Source organism: Giraffa tippelskirchi, chromosome 1 (genome assembly GCF_054371585.1).
Source record: "Giraffa tippelskirchi isolate mGirTip1 chromosome 1, T2T-mGirTip1v1.2.pri, whole genome shotgun sequence".
Taxonomy (NCBI): Eukaryota; Metazoa; Chordata; class Mammalia; order Artiodactyla; family Giraffidae; genus Giraffa; species Giraffa tippelskirchi.
In genome coordinates, this window is record NC_137275.1 from 219,051,548 (window position 1) to 219,067,500 (window position 15,953).

Here is a 15,953-nt window from a genome sequence, read left to right on the forward strand (position 1 = left end):
GAGACAGTTAAGGCCAGACTTTGAATCTCTTTGCACCAAAAGAAAAAAAAGGAGGGAGGGGAGGAGGTGATAGAGAGAGGAGGAACAGGAGGGGCTATGTGGAGAGGGTAGAGAAAGAAAGAGGAAGGAAGAGAAGAAGAAGAAAGAAGTCAGGTTGGTGCCCCTAAATCCTGTCTTACGGAAAGTGCACAAAAGGGCCTGGAATGCAAATGAGTCTTGGCATGTGAAAGCAACAAGACAAAGGGTCAGAACTTTCTGAATTAACAATGGAGGTGTTTGTAACATGCTCAGTGGAATATGTGACAAAAACTTCTATTTTCAGGCCTTACTATGAATTCATGCCTATTTTACAGAGATGCACAACAACTTCCTTCTCTCATTTTCTCTCTACATACATACATGCACACACACACAAACATACATACATTTTTTAATCTTTCTAAGTATATATTTTAGAGGCAGCAGTATATGCTGGAAACTTTTCTTGAGTTTCACACTCAAGTTCATGGTTCAGAGACAAGACTGGGGCTTGAAGCTGATATTTTTCTACCGGCTCGCTTAGGACTGCACAGTCTAGGAGCACTTAGATACAGGATGCTCTGCTAGAAAGCTCCTGGGTCTGGGATCAGAAGACCAGGTTTCTAGGCCTTTGAGTTCTGCTACCATTTACCTAGTCACTTCAGTCGTGTCCAACTCTGTGACCCTATGAACTGTAGCCCACCAGGCTCCTCTGTCCATGGGATTCTCCAGGTAAGAATACTGGAGTGGGTTGCCATGTCCTCCTCCAGGGGATCTTCCCAACCCAAGGATCGAACTCATGTCTCTTATGTCTCCTGCATTGGCAGGCAGGTTCTTTACCACTTGCGCCACCTGGGAAGCTACCTGTGGACCTAGAACTACCCTTTTCCTCTTACAGCCTCAGTTTGCCCTCGGGAAAGGAAGAGTTCAGAACAAAGAAATCTTTAAGGTTTCTTTGGTTTTGAAATTTTCTATTTTGTCTTTTTTTCATGACTACTGAGGCCTGGGCCTTGGAAAGAAAGTGCCCTGGGGGCTGGCAGCTACTTTTATTGAGTGTGCTATTGTCTGGCTTTATGCTTAGGGCTTTCTGTATCTCATTGAATCCTCATAGCACCCTGAAAGAGGTCATTGCTCTTTGTTTGGTAGGAGAGGACTGGAAGCCTAGGGAAATGAAGTTGGTTCATGTTCTTTTACTGTAACTCTGGAGATGATCCCTTTTATAGGATCACCTTCATAGGGTCTTCACAGCATAAACTCTGCCCAGAAATCAGCTGACTGTCTTTCTTCCTTCCAAGTCCTCTACTGCATGGGGCACCCAGTTACACATATCACAGTGATGTGACGGCAATGCCCAGGAGTCATTTGTTGACATCACCTCCTCCAAGAAACTATCCAGTGAGAAGCCCATACATAGGCTGGGAAGTGGGAGGTATAGAGTTTACCCTTTCTCTTCATAAATTCACATTTTGTCCTTGAGAAAAACATTCCCTCTTCTTGGATTCAGTTGCCTCGACCATAAATTATGGGGACAATATGGCACTGATCAAAGTCATTATAGCATGTTGGATAATAGCATACAAACAATCTGTTACTTAGTTTCAATCCTAAGGTCCTCTTTTCTAGATGTATGTTCTTTTGCAAGTTACTTAACCTCACTCAGATTCAGTTATTCAGCTATAAAATGGGAACAATATGACTCAGTTCCCTGCAGGATTGGTGTGAGCATTGAGTGAGCTAATGCATGCGAACTGACTAGCGTGATGCCCAGCACATGATAAGGTCCTAATGAACCATTATTAGCCATCTCTCGATGAAAGTTCTTGTGACTAGCATGTTGTAGACCAGTTGGTTTCTAAGAACACTCCCTAATATCTTTTAAGAATGAACTGTAGAGATATTGAACATGGGGCCATGAGTATAGTCATAAACTAGGGAAGGGCATTCTAGGAGGATGGCTCAGCATATACACAGGATGGAAGCAAGAGAGCAAGCTACATTGAGAGATAAAATAATTCCATACTGTTGGGGCACTGGGCATGTGTTTATGTAGTGGGGTGGGCTTCAGTGCAAGAAAAGGCAGGGAACACAGGCAAGGGGCAATCCTGTAGCACTTTAGACTGTATCCTGAAGGCACTGGGGACTGCAGTGTCAGATTATGTTTGCAGCGCAAAGTGAAGAACAGGGATGATGTACATATTTCTATGGAGCACACGCTCAGCTAATGAGCTGGTTTTATTTAGACTGTGTGTTGATTTGGAAATGATTTGGGAGGCTGGGCTTGAATGAGTGATGAGGTGTCCTGGGGGCTCTCCCAAAACCGCTTTTTGGCACTGCCCCTGGTGGGATTCAGAGGGAAGACAGAGAAACTGGATGCCTGGAGGCCTGCAAAGAGGAGGGATGCTCTGAGCTGGCCTCTGGCAGTGGCCCCGGGCATGGGGAGTAGCAAGTCCCAATCCACTTGGAGGTTGGAAGGGCAGCCGTCTCTAGCCTTACCGCCGGTCTGGCCTTCATGCTTCGGTTTAGAAACCTGACCACTGAGCCGTTTATCCATCCCTGGGCTGCTCTGTGGACCCGAGGCCTAGCACCCATGAAGGATGGTGAACTCAGCTCCCGGGCCCCTGGGAACCATCACTTCCAGGAGAACAGGTATGCCAGGTAGGAATTTCTCAATGTTCGTCCTCCTCCACCCCTCAATTTCGGGAATGCATAGAGAACTACTGTGGCTTGGATGTGAGACTTGAAGCTCAGCGGCCAAATGAAGTCAGGCTGTCCGTCTGTTCTAAATTTAAATCCTTAACCACGTTTGGGCACAGTACCTTGTCTGAGGTTGTTTTCTACCCAAAATGTATAATGTCAGGGCGTGCCAGGGAGGGATGCGGGCGATGACGGCAGAGGGCCTCGGAGAAGAAAACAGGAGCAGTTTCTGCAGCCAATCTGATTAGCGCATAAACTCCTAACTCTCCCCTCGCCCCGAAACCTCACTCGGTCAACAGTGACTGACTACAGGCAAGCTGCTGCCTTCCAATGGAATTTCACAGAATGACCATTTCAGAGTCTCTCTGCATAAGTGTGATTCAGTACTCCTTTACTCTTAACTTCTTTTAGAGGCATACCATTTGGAAAATATTAATAACTGCTATTTTAAGTGTTCTCCATGTACAAAACACTGGGCTAAGCATTCCCTATTTGTTATCTCATTTAATCCTCATGGCAACTCTATGAATTAAGTACTATTATTAGCTTCCTTCTGAAGATTGGGAAAAATTAGTTGTTCAGGGATTAAATAACTTGCCCAAGTCTTCAGAGCTAGGCAGGAAAAGGGTCTATATTTGGATTCAATATTATCTCAAATTGAACAGTACTGCATAGATTCCTAAATACAGGAAAGTACCTCCGTGGACCACCTGAGTCCGCCTGCTACTCAGGTAGAGGTAAAATATCATCATCCCCTTATAAAGAGGAGGAAAAGGAGGACCAGAGAGGTTAGTGATGTGCCCTAAATCATACAGGAAGAGAACAGAAGAGGATGTACTATGTCCTGGAACCGGGATTCTTGTCTTCAAGAAAACAATTCAGAATAAGCAGCCAGTTTGCTGTCAGATATCTTTGAAAAAAAATTTTTTTTTTATTTTGAACTACTTCTAAACTTACTAAAAACAGCAAAAATATAGCACAGAGTTTCCATGTACCCTTTACCCAAACTCCCCTGATAGGAACATCTTCTACAACTAGAATGTAACCATCAGAACCGGAAAATGAACATTGGTACAATACCATTCACTACAGGCTTCACTGAAGTTTCTCCAGTTGTTCCATTTAGGGTCTTTTTCTGTTCCAGAATCCCATCAGGATCCTCTGTGACACTTAGTCATTACTTCTTAGTCTACTACAGTCTATAACAGTTCTTCAGTCTTTGTCTTTCATGACTTTGGCAATTTGGGGGGGGACTGGTGAATTATTTCATGGAATGTCCCCCAGTGTGTGTTTGTCTAGAGTTTTCACATGACTGAACCGAGGCTCTGTATCTGGGGCAAGAGTATCAGAGAAGGGATGCTGTGGCTTTCTTAGTGTAGTGTATCACCAGGCGTATGCTATCTACGTGCCTTATGGGTGGGTGATGCAACCTTGATTGCTCAGAGAAAGTGGTTTCTGCAGGAGTGCCCTGCTCTAAAACTCTTATTCCTCCCACCTCTGCTCCTGCCCTTAGCAGATATCTTAGAGAAGATACTTTGAGGCTGTATCCCTATATCCCTTACTAATGGTTCACATCCGTTAGTAAAATTTGTGTACAACAAGTGCTATTCAGTTTGCTTGCTACTGATTTCCCTTCTACTTATATTAATATGAACTCTGTTGTAAGGGAGGACTGTCCATTCACTCCCGTCTCTCTATTTAATCAGATATTTTTATATCTCATAAACTCATGGATGTGTATTTTAATCTATGGATTATAGTCCAATTCTATCATTTTCTATTTTGTTGCTCAAATTGTTCAGTTTTGGCCACTCAGAGCTCCTGCGGGCTTGCTTCCAGATCTCTTGCATCACAGGGCTCCTCAACTTTCTTTTCATTAATTGCAGCAGCTGCCTAAAATAGAAATAGCCATGATCCCTTTAGTTCCTCTTTTTCTCTTATTTCCTACACCCTCTTCCAACTTCAACCCTTGTTTCCAAAGGCTGTTAGTTTCAGCTCCAAAATGTCTCTCAAGTCACCCTTCATGGTCTCTTCCCCATTTGGAATGTGTTACTTCCCATTTTAACCACTATGGCATTTTGGTCTTTCTCTTTCTAGTCCCTACCCACACCCCCAGTGAAGCCCTTTTCCACACTGCTGATTAAACAGTGTTCTGAAGATGTGAAGATTATATCACCTCTCCCCTACAGAGGCTCCTGCTTGCTCTCAGAGAACTGGAGTTTCTAAGCCTGTCTGTAGGACCATCCGTGATTTGGCCACAATCAGCTTCTTTAATTCCACTGCTTCTCCATCTGTTTTGCACTTCTGTCCCTTGAGTTCCTCATCTTTCCCATCATGTGCTACAGCATTTCACATTTTTGTGTTTCTGCACACACTGTTGATTTTGCTTAGAATGTCCTTACTCTTGAAGATGTGTTAACACCCTAATTCAGAGCTACTTGTGATCTATGGAATTGGTGAAGAAGTGCTTCAGTCAATAGATACCTATTGATTTAAAGGACTCTCAATTGTTTTCACAATTCCCTGAACAGCTAATTTACATTTTTTTTTTCTGGAATAAAGAGAAGGAGGTCATGTGGAATAGCCTTAGTTACTCAATTTGAGTTGCAATCTTGTGGCAGAGCCAGCAGCATTGTGGGTGGTGATGGAGGGTTAAATCCATCTTTGCGGAGATACTGCCTCTCTTTTTGTGGGATAACACCATCACCATTCTCATGATTACTTCATCATCACCACCATTGCCTAGCCACTACTACCATCTACTTTAACACTGCCACAATCACCATCACAGCCACCAATAAATCTGTACTACCACTATGACTGCAACCACTACCACCATCAAACAAACACCAGGACTAAATGGCCATTACCTTGACACCACCATCACCATCAGTACCAGTACCACCACATCACTAACCCACCAAATCTATCCTTTATTGAGTGTCAAAAGGATACTAAGCATTTCACATATGTTGACTCTTTTATCCCTCTTTATACCTTTGTGAAGAAAGAAAGTGAAGTTGCTTAGTCGTGTCCGATTCTTGGCTACCCCATTGCCTGTAGCCTGCCAGGCTCCTCCATCCGTGGGATTTTCCAGGCAAGAATACTGGAGTGGGTTGCCATTTCCTTCCCCTGACCCAGGGATTGAACCTAAATCTCCTGCACTGCAGGCAGACTCTTTACCATCTGAGCCACCAGGAAAGCCCATGCTTATACCTTTGTGCTGAGACAAAGAACTAAGCAATTTATTTAAGATTACTCAAATGGTAAATGCTAGAAAAAAATAGAGATATTGAATGTACGTACTAAATGAACTTAGATGTCTGTTAATTCAACTTTTATATTGTCTCATATTTAATTTTCTTATTTTACAGGTAGAAAAAGACTGAAGACAATTAGAGAATGGCTCATATCTTGCTCTGACTCTTAAACCAGGACTATGTTCATTGTGCTACAGTCTGTGCTATACAGACCACTTTCCTCCCTGTGCTCTGAGATTATCTTTGTATTTTTCCCATTGCAAAATTATTTAAGCATCTCATATATGCATGTATTGGATTAAATAACAGACAGAGAGAAAATTAATACAAAATCCAGGAAGAAGACTTAAAAGATCAAAGAGTAATTTTCCTTTTTCCGCAAATCCCAAAACTAAACTTGATAATAAATAGCTTTTTATTCACTTGAATTCACCCCATTAACACCTCATGGATTAAACGTGCTGTTTCAGAAGGAACATGGCAACCTCACTTATTGTCCCAGACCACAACTTGGCATCCAAAAGAGAAGCCGAAGTCCATGACGAGGGAGAGAAGATGAAGTCTTCCAATGTGATTTACAGAGATGGAGAGGCAGTGATGCAGAGAAATAAAGGATGGAAGTGCCAAAGGGTAGGGATGGATTTGGACGGTCCTCTTTAATCTTGGTGGTGGGAAAAGGCTTGGCCTTGAGTGACATGGATTAGTTGCATATTTGAGGGATGAAAGGGTTTGTAGCTTCTGAATGGTTTTCTTCTTCAGGTGAAGCCCAGCCAGGTCTGCAGGAAGAAAGAGCAAAACTGCCACAAGTTGAAAAGAGTTTAGAACTGGGTCTTCTGGGAATTGGCTTGGCCATAGAGCCCCTGTGTAGGTCTGAGATATGCTACTCTGGGCACGTTATGAAATGCTGTCAACATCCTACACCTCCTCCTTTTATAAATTCAGGCCTATTGCATGGCCCCCTCTGCACTCAGCCTTTCTAATGTTCTCATTTATGTGGACGCTGAAGTCCCAACTGAAGCAAAGTCAAGACTTAATTAGATTCTCGGTGGATATCTGGTCTAACCTGAAGTGCTCCCTCGATTCTTTATCCCTATTAGAATATTCATGGATGTAGGGGGTAATAGAAAGAGCACTGGACAGGGAGACAGGAGGCTAGGACTTGATTCCAGAACAAACATGGAATGAAGGAAACAGGAATCTTACACACAAGGCCAGATATTGATTTTGAATCTAATTAAATGTTGTAATTATCAGGAGTAATAGCTAGATCACTGTGCCTATTGCTTTCTGGCCCCTGTTTCTCCAACTAACTTCAATGTATTTCCCAGGAGACTTTACTGGTTCCCCAGCTTGCTACCACCCAGCAAACTGTGCCTCAGTATTTGGGCTTAGTCACGTTTTGTTCTGTGTATTGAATGTGTCACTCAGAGAGTCAGTAAGTATTTTGTGACTTTATTATACTATGTGTATATATATATATATATATATATATATATATATATACACACATATACAATACATATGTGTATATACGTATACATATATATATACATATGTATATATATATATAGGGAGAAAGAAGAAGAAAAGGAAGAACAAGGAGGAGAAGAGAAGGGGAAGGAAGAGGAGGAGGAGTAAGAGAGGATGGTAAGGGTTGGTTTTCTGCCTTCAATGAGATTAGAGTCAAAAGAGGAAGTCACACAATAATGCATAATTATAAACATTTGAGCATCCCAAGCATTGTGTAAAAGAGAAGCACAAAGAAAATTTTACTTTGGGACCTAAATTGTGTAGGTTTAGGTTGTTGTTGTTGTTTAGTTGCTCAGTCGTGTATGACTTTGTGACCACATTCACTCTAACCTGTCAGGCTGAGGAGTCCATGGGATTTTCCAGATGAGAATATTGGAGTGGGTTGCCATTTTCTTCTCCAGGAGATCTTTCCAATCCAGGGATTAAACTCGCATCTCCTACATTAGCAGGCATTGGCAGGCAGATTCTTTACAGCTGAGCCAAGAAGAGCCATCCTAAATCTGTGTAGGAGAGTTAGGATGACTTTTTTTGTGTAGCTACCATTTTGAAGGATGAATAGATTTCAACCAGATGAGAAGAGCAAAATTAGTTCCAGGAAGAGCAAAAAATCAGTGAGCAAATCTCACAAATGAGAGAGAACGTTGGAGGAACTTCAGCTGTGGTTGTAGGGAATCGGGGTGAGGTTAGGGGAGTGATGAGAGTTGAGGCAGGACATCTAGGCCGTGTTCAGATCCTGCAGTGCCTTGGAAGTGAAGGACACTAGACTCTTGTCTGGTGCTGTGTTTGTGTTTATGGGACCACTGCTGAGTAGAGTCTTGCCTACAGTACCATCTTAGTAAATGTGAAGTTCAATGTGCATTTGACCCAGAAGAATCCACTAAAATGTTTCTCTTTGTTCACTTCTCAGACTCCTCTACTGAAGTAGAGGTATTATGGGAAATGGGATCTTCATGTACCTGGGCCTCAGTTTTCTCATCTGTTTGATGGGGCGTTAAGATAATTATATGAAGCAGTATATGAAAGGGCTTCCCAGGTGGTGCTGTCGGTAAAGAACCTGCCTGCCAATGCAGGAGATGAAAGAGACACGGGTTCAATCCCTGGGTCGGGAAGATCCTCTGGAGGAGGGCATGACAACCCACTCCAGTATTCTTGCCTGGAGAATCCCATGGACAGAGACACCATAGAGTTGCAAAGAGTCAGACATGACTAAAGAGAGTTAGCACACACACACACACAGTATATGCAAAGGTCCTAGGTTATTGAGTAAAAGTTCTTAACTTTTGCTCTATTCCATGCTTTTAAGTTTAGCTAATCACTGATACTATCATATAAAGGAAAATTATTCCACATTGTTAGGCTATACACACCTGGTGATCCCAGGAAGAATGTCAAAATTAAAATATATATATATATATTCCAAGGTCTCTTTTACAAAGCATACTGATATCAGAAAGCTGATTCTCAGAAAGTTGAAGCAATTCAACTGTCACTTAGCTACTTGATGATAATAACTGGAAAAGAACCCAAGTCCTACTTGTCGAGGTTTCTTCTTCTCTGGTCAGTTTTATCTCCAATTCCTCATCTTCGGTTCCTTTCCATCCTCACAGCTCACACCAGTGCTTAATCCTCATTCTGCCTCTAAATATGTGCCCCAAGGCTAGTCACTCAGGTGTTTATTGTGCAACTCTGTTTTGTCTTCTGTAAAGTAAGGACAAGAAGACCTTATCCGTGTATTTTCTTCTCAGATCAGCTAATGCAGTCCCATGAAACAAAGCTAGTGAGAGAATAGCTAGACTGTCCGTTCCCTGTGAATCCTTGCAGAGCTATGATCATGACACCTGTGCTGCCCAGTCTTGTGGGAAATGATGAGAGGAGAAGGAAGTGGAAGGACACTCATTAAAATCCCAGAGGAAGACAAGGTTTTATTATTTATATGGAGAAAAATAATAACTCAGAACCCCAATAGCACTTTGGCATGAATTCAAATGCTAAACGTTCTAATTCTAAATCTTTCTCAATTGAAACTTTTTGTCTCTAGTTGGTTTATAAAACCTGGCTTTCTGCTTATACAATCTCTCAGCAAATCATTCCAATTTTACCCTTCAAATACCTCCCCCATCAATTTTTCTCTCCATCTACTTTCTATTGTCATGATTCAAGGTCTCAGAACCTTCCCTAGGTCTCTTCACCTTTATTTTTTTTTTTCCTATCTCAATTGATGGCTATATTTTCCCAGATGAATCTTTTCAAATCCTAGTGTTGGTCAAGTCTTTACCAAAATTAGGTTATGCTTCCCAATCAACTACAGAAGAGGTTCTAAGCTCAACTCCCAAGCCTGAAATCCCAGGCCCTTCACAGCTGCTCGTATTTTGCCCTTGTTGACATTGCCAGCTACCTCCTTTGCATGTGTACATGCTAAATCACTTCAGTCATGTCCGGCTCAGTGTGACCCAATGGACTGGAGCCTGCCAGGCTCTTCTGTCCATGGGATTCTCTGGGCAAGAATACTGGAGTGGGTTGCTATGCTGTCATCCAGAGGATCTTCTTGACCCAGGGATTGAGCTCACATCTCTTATGTCTCCTGCACTGGCAGGCAGGTTCTTTACCACCAGCGCCACCTAGGAGGCCCTTTTTCTCCTTTATTTTCCCTAAACTTGAGCCAAAGGATTGACTTTGTTTGCTGGTCCTGCTCTTTTGATCAAAAAGCTCCCTCTGGTTGTATTCTTCCCTGCCCTCATCCCCAAACTATGCTTACTTTTACATCTTCAGCATAGCTGTCTCTTCTTCCATGAAGGCTCCAATGGTCATCCAACTTTATCCCTAAACACTAACATTTCCAGCTTGAAATGTCCTCCAAAGTCTTTGTATTTCATTTTCCCCATTCTCATGCAAAACATTGGTTTATTCATTTATAGAAAAGTTCATTTATGACAATTTTTTGTCTCTGATTCTATACTATAATCCTTTTGAGGCTGGGGGCTATATCTAATTCTTCACATCAACCTCAATACCTGCCATATTGCTTGACAAGAGCTCAGCATATCTTCTGGAAATTAATTGACTATTCTGAGTACTTTCTATAAATTACAGCAAAGAAGTCTGAAGAGAGCCAAAGGTAGCTCTGATAGAAACAAGAATAATCCCTGAACAATGGTAATTCATAAAGTAATTCAGACTGAGAAAAGACAAACCCAGAGAGGGTTTTCTCCCTTCATGTTTATCTTTGGAGGCCTCATGTGAAATATGGCTATGAGAGTCTTGGTCTTGCTCAAAATTGTTTTGTTTTTCTTCTCTTTCCTGGCCCTCCCCCACCTCACTTTCTTTTTATAATGTTCTTAAAAGTTGAGAATGGTTTATCTTAGCATTTGTAAGTTTATTTGTGGATGCAATTGCGAAGCTCATCATGTCAGTTTTATGAGAAGTCTGAGTCCATTGTCCTTAGAAAACGAAAATGATTAACATTGATTTGTTTTGTTACCCAATTGTTTAAATTATAATAACTCTCCATCAGGGTTTTTTAAGTACAGCTGTGTTTATGGATTAAGATCTACTGACTCAAATATTTACAGTGTTCCAAAAATTACGAGAACATACAGTGTCAGGAATTTTCCATAGGCTGTTCCTTTGAGCCAAAGTGAGTTTCTGTTCAAAGAGAAGTCTTTAGACGATTTCAGAGGACACGGACAGGTCTATGTAATTCATCCCCAGACAGGCACCAAACAGAACAGCTCCACAGAATGGAAACATTGGTTAAATGGTCATATTAGCAGTCATCCCAGGCTATATTAACAGAGCAGAGATAAAAGGGTAGAGCCTCTAGCACTATGAAGGACAGACCCTACTAGCTTATCAAATCTAACCTGTTGCTTTCACTTAACTTCTATATTGCTTAAGGATGCCTCTGCCTTTAAACATTTGAAACACAGCTGGCCTGGAGTGGGGACAGAGATATGCCATTTTCTAGTTCTATGATCTGGGACAAAGCATTTTTCTAGATCTTTTGTTCCAATATATGAAATAAAGGTACATAGGGGAACATGAAAAGACATCATGATGCTCTGCACATAAACATGTTCAGTGGACTCTTAGGGGACTATTTTTCCTTTAAGCTAGATCCTGCTCATGGAAGCATTAGCTTTGAAGTGGTAATTTTCCCAGATGAATCTTATAAATGGGTAGAGAGGACACTATCTTGGAATTTGAAACTGAGGGTTCCAGCTTGTCTCTTCAGTTGTTCCACTTCTCCTCCCTTGGTTCCATCACATATCTGTCTACCCTTCGTGCCTAGCTTGAGGCTGCTCTATGACAGAGTTATAAATGCCTTAATTGGCCTTGTATGCTGTGTCAGGGTGCCAAGTTCATGGTAAGACCTAAAAAAGGAGCTTGTTGAAGAAACAGAGAAAAGGAAGAAGGTAGAGAGGGAGGCAAATGCAAAGGAAGGAAAGGAAAGAAGGAAGGAAGAAATCTACAAATAAGATAAGCATATTTCAGTTCAGTTCAGTCACTCAGTCATGTCTGACTCTTTGTAACCCCATGAACTGCAGCATGCCAGGCTTCCCTGTCCAACACCAACTCCTGGAGTTTGCTCAAACTCATGTCCATCAAGTCTGTGATGCCATCCAACCATCTCATCCTCTGTTGTCCCCTTCCCCTCCTGCCTTCAATCTCCTCCTGCCTTAAGTTAGGTGAGCATATTTGTCCTACCTAATGCATAGGATACATGGGAGATGGAGAGAGAACACACACATAAATAACCTACACCATCTTTATAGCACTTTATAGTTTACAAACTACTTTCACATCCATTATCTAATTTGATTTCCCAAAGTCCCTTGAACTAGGTTGGACAGGGATAATAACCCCTTGTCTGATGGGTGACTGAGCTGATACTCAGGTCATTGAAATTACTCACCCAAGTTTACACAGGTAAATTGTGGGTTGGGACTTGGTCTCCATTTTCTAACTTAAAATACCCTGGCTAATACATCGTGCTAGTTAGATGTACTTTTGGGATTCAGAGAAAGAAAATATAAATTTGAATTAAAAGAATGACAAAGAAGACAGTGAGGAAATACATTTTAGATAAGCCAGTCATCAAAGCATTATTTGTTCAGAAAGAGAATTAAGTTCTATAGGAATCGCCAAAGTAATTGACAGAACATAATGCTTAAACCAAAACACTAATAAATCCAACTAACTATTGTGGTGTTTTGAGGGTAAAGATGAAGGCATTTTAAGTCAGACCTATCTGCTTTTCAGTACCAATTCAGCTACTTACCCATTATGTGACCCTGGATCATGTGGACTTTAAGTCTGTTTTTCAGTCTATAAGTGGGTTTAATAATATTTGCTTCATACAGCAGCAATGAAGCATAAATACAATAATCTACGGAAAACATCATACATGTTATTAAAATGGCCATTACTCAGAAAGGGAGAACTGCGCCCTTTGAGAACCTCCTTGTATTTCTGGGATGCTATCATTCTAGGTGAGAACTGTGTCTTGTCCTGACATTCTCTTCATAACCATGGAACAACAAACCTAATCCTCATCAATCTACCTGACAACAGATGTAATCCTGAAGAATGCTAAAACATGGGCAGTTCTCCCCACGGGAACATTCTATGCCAGGCAGCAGGAAAGAGCTGAGAGGGCAGCAGTGGAGGCTTGTTGAACTCAGCTTGCATCAAGTACCTCATCTTCCTGGAGACACTCCCACCCAAGATTTCCAGCCAATATCCTATCCTGGCTTTGGCCACCTTTTATATCAACCTATGACTGTGTCTGACTTCTTTATGAAAGTGAAACTAATCTGCAAAAATGTGCTTGATTCATTCACCCATTGCTTCAATCGTTCATTCATTTATCCAAACCATCTTGACTGCATCCGAGCCTCGGGTTACTTTCTGATTTTGCACAGAAACAATGATTTTAAGGCAAGGGTCACTGAATCCAGATTCTAACAGCTGAGGAGTTAAAGACAACCTAGTTAAAAGAAAGAGTGCAGGACTGAGAAAAGAGATATGAACCTGAATTCTCAGTAGCATTGCAAATTTGGAAAAAGTTATTTTGCCTCAGTTTCCTCATTTGATGAAAGGATGTAATCCCTTCTATTAAGGGTTCCTGGAAAGATTGTTGAAGAGATGTGTTTATATCACCCAGCAGATAATAAATATTCGTTGTATGTCTCCTCTTCCTTGACATAATATTTCAGAGAAAAAGGGAATTGGTCATTTTAAAGGAGGTGATAAGAAGACATAAGAAGGCTGAGACATTCATCTCTCCTTGACATGTTCACAACTAAATATTTTTGAATGAATCATTGAAAGAGTGAGACTCTCAAAGACTTGATGTGTGTTTACTTCACATTCTTCAACATTTCTACCAAAACTAAACACTTAATAAAATTTGAATTGTGAAGAGTTCATGCATCCTGAGAACCAAGGAATTACAACATTCTAAATAGATAAGGGTCTACAGAAATGGTCCAGTACATTTCCATTTTTTCTCTCCTCATTCTAAAGGGATCTTTGCTACTCTATGCCTGTTAAATATTGCTGGGCCCATCAGACTAGCCTAAATTAAAAAAAAAAAAGACAACACCACATGGACGAGTATGTAGAGTAACTTGGTACAATAAGAAGGATAATTCAGGAGAGGTTAATGAAGAGATGATTTATGAAGGCGTGATCATGGTCAGAGAAATCAGCAAGAGATGATGCAGCACCACAAGACAAGCAATAGTGAAAGCTACTAGCACCCTTAGCCTGATGGGAAGAGTAAAGGGAACAGTGTTATTAGAGTCTAGAGAGAGCAGCCTATGACTGTGGGACATGAGCTCTGAAAGTGGTGGTGGGCTTTAGATGAATGACCAGTCACTGCTCATATGTGACCTAACAAGGAGCAGAAGAATAAAGTGCCCATCTCAGTCATCTCTCTTTCCCTTCAGTCTCTCACCTGTTCCTCCCGGGGGCCAAATCCAACTGAACATTGTGGGCAGGGGACCTCACCGATCTATCATGCAGAGGACTGCCTCTCAGGTCAGAGAGCAGACGGGAAAGCAAAGACTAGTCAACACGAGTATCATAATCAAGAGAAAATTGAGGCTTGAGGAGGAACGGTGACTTGGCTGGCCCACGTGAAGTTTCCTTAGCAGTTACTTTGTGGCAAGCACTATTCCACATGCTTTTCCTTGCATTAATTAGCTGTGGGGACATAAATGGAAAGGAAATCCAAAAAAGAGGGGATATATGTATATGTATAGCTGCTTCATTTTGCTGTATAAGAGAAACTAACACAACATTGTAAAGCAACTATACCCTAACAAAAATTAAAATTAAAAAAAGACATTCTCTCTTACTCATTTTAAATAACAACTACTTCATGGAAAAAATCCAACAAGCACTGTGAGTTTTGAGGGATATTCTTTAAATAGCTCAAAAACAATTATTTATAGAGACTGACCATCAGCACAAGCCTTTCACATGTGAACAAGATTGCTTTAGGGGTTAAGCAACATGTTTCATAGGATGCTCATGAAAAACACTGCCAACAGTAAGATGCCTTAAAAACATGTATATATGCTGCTTGGCAATCCACACTAAAACTTCTCCTCTCTCTCTCTCTCTCCCTCTCTCTCTATCGCTGACTTGGAAGTTCAGAGTCTTTGAAAAATGTTCTTAATGATACTTAATATGTTATTTTTGCTCCTTGTATAAAAATAAACATAAAATAAATTCCTTTGAGAACCAAAAAAAAAAAAAAAATTATCTCATTGACTTCTTACACCAATACTATGAACACTCTTAAACCTACCAAGTGAAACTGAAATAGTCCATATTAAGCTGTTCTTGATCGGGTTATATAAAATACCAGAAGCATTTAATCAGAGTTGACAAAATGTTGACAAAGGAGGGGAAAACTGTAACAGTGTGGACGGTGAAACCTCAGACTCCAAATCTTGTCATCTACCAGAGGTCTGGGCAAGAATAATGGCTCCGCATAGACATCCATGTCCTAAGCCCTGAGTCATGTGAATATGCTACATTATATGGCAAAAGAGACTCTGTAGAGGTAATTGAGGTTGCATATATTAAGATAGGAAGACTATCCTGATTTATCCAGGCTGGTCTTAATGACATGAGCTCTTAAAAGCAGAGAACACTTTCCAGGTAGAAGCAGAGGAGTTTTGGGAGAAGGGGAAGTGAGAGTGATGGCCAGTGTGAGTAGAATCCCCAACAGCTGGCTTCTGTGACAGAGGGGGCAGGTGTGAGGGCTAAAAAGAGGTCCTGAAGAACTCATAGTGGCCTCCAGCTAACAGCCAAGAAGGAAATAGGGACTTTTGTTCTACAACCTTAAGGAGCATGGACTCTGCCAACAACCTAAATGAATTTTTGGAGCCTTCTGTTGAGAGCCCAAGATAGCTGGCAGGTTGATTTCAGCACTGTGAG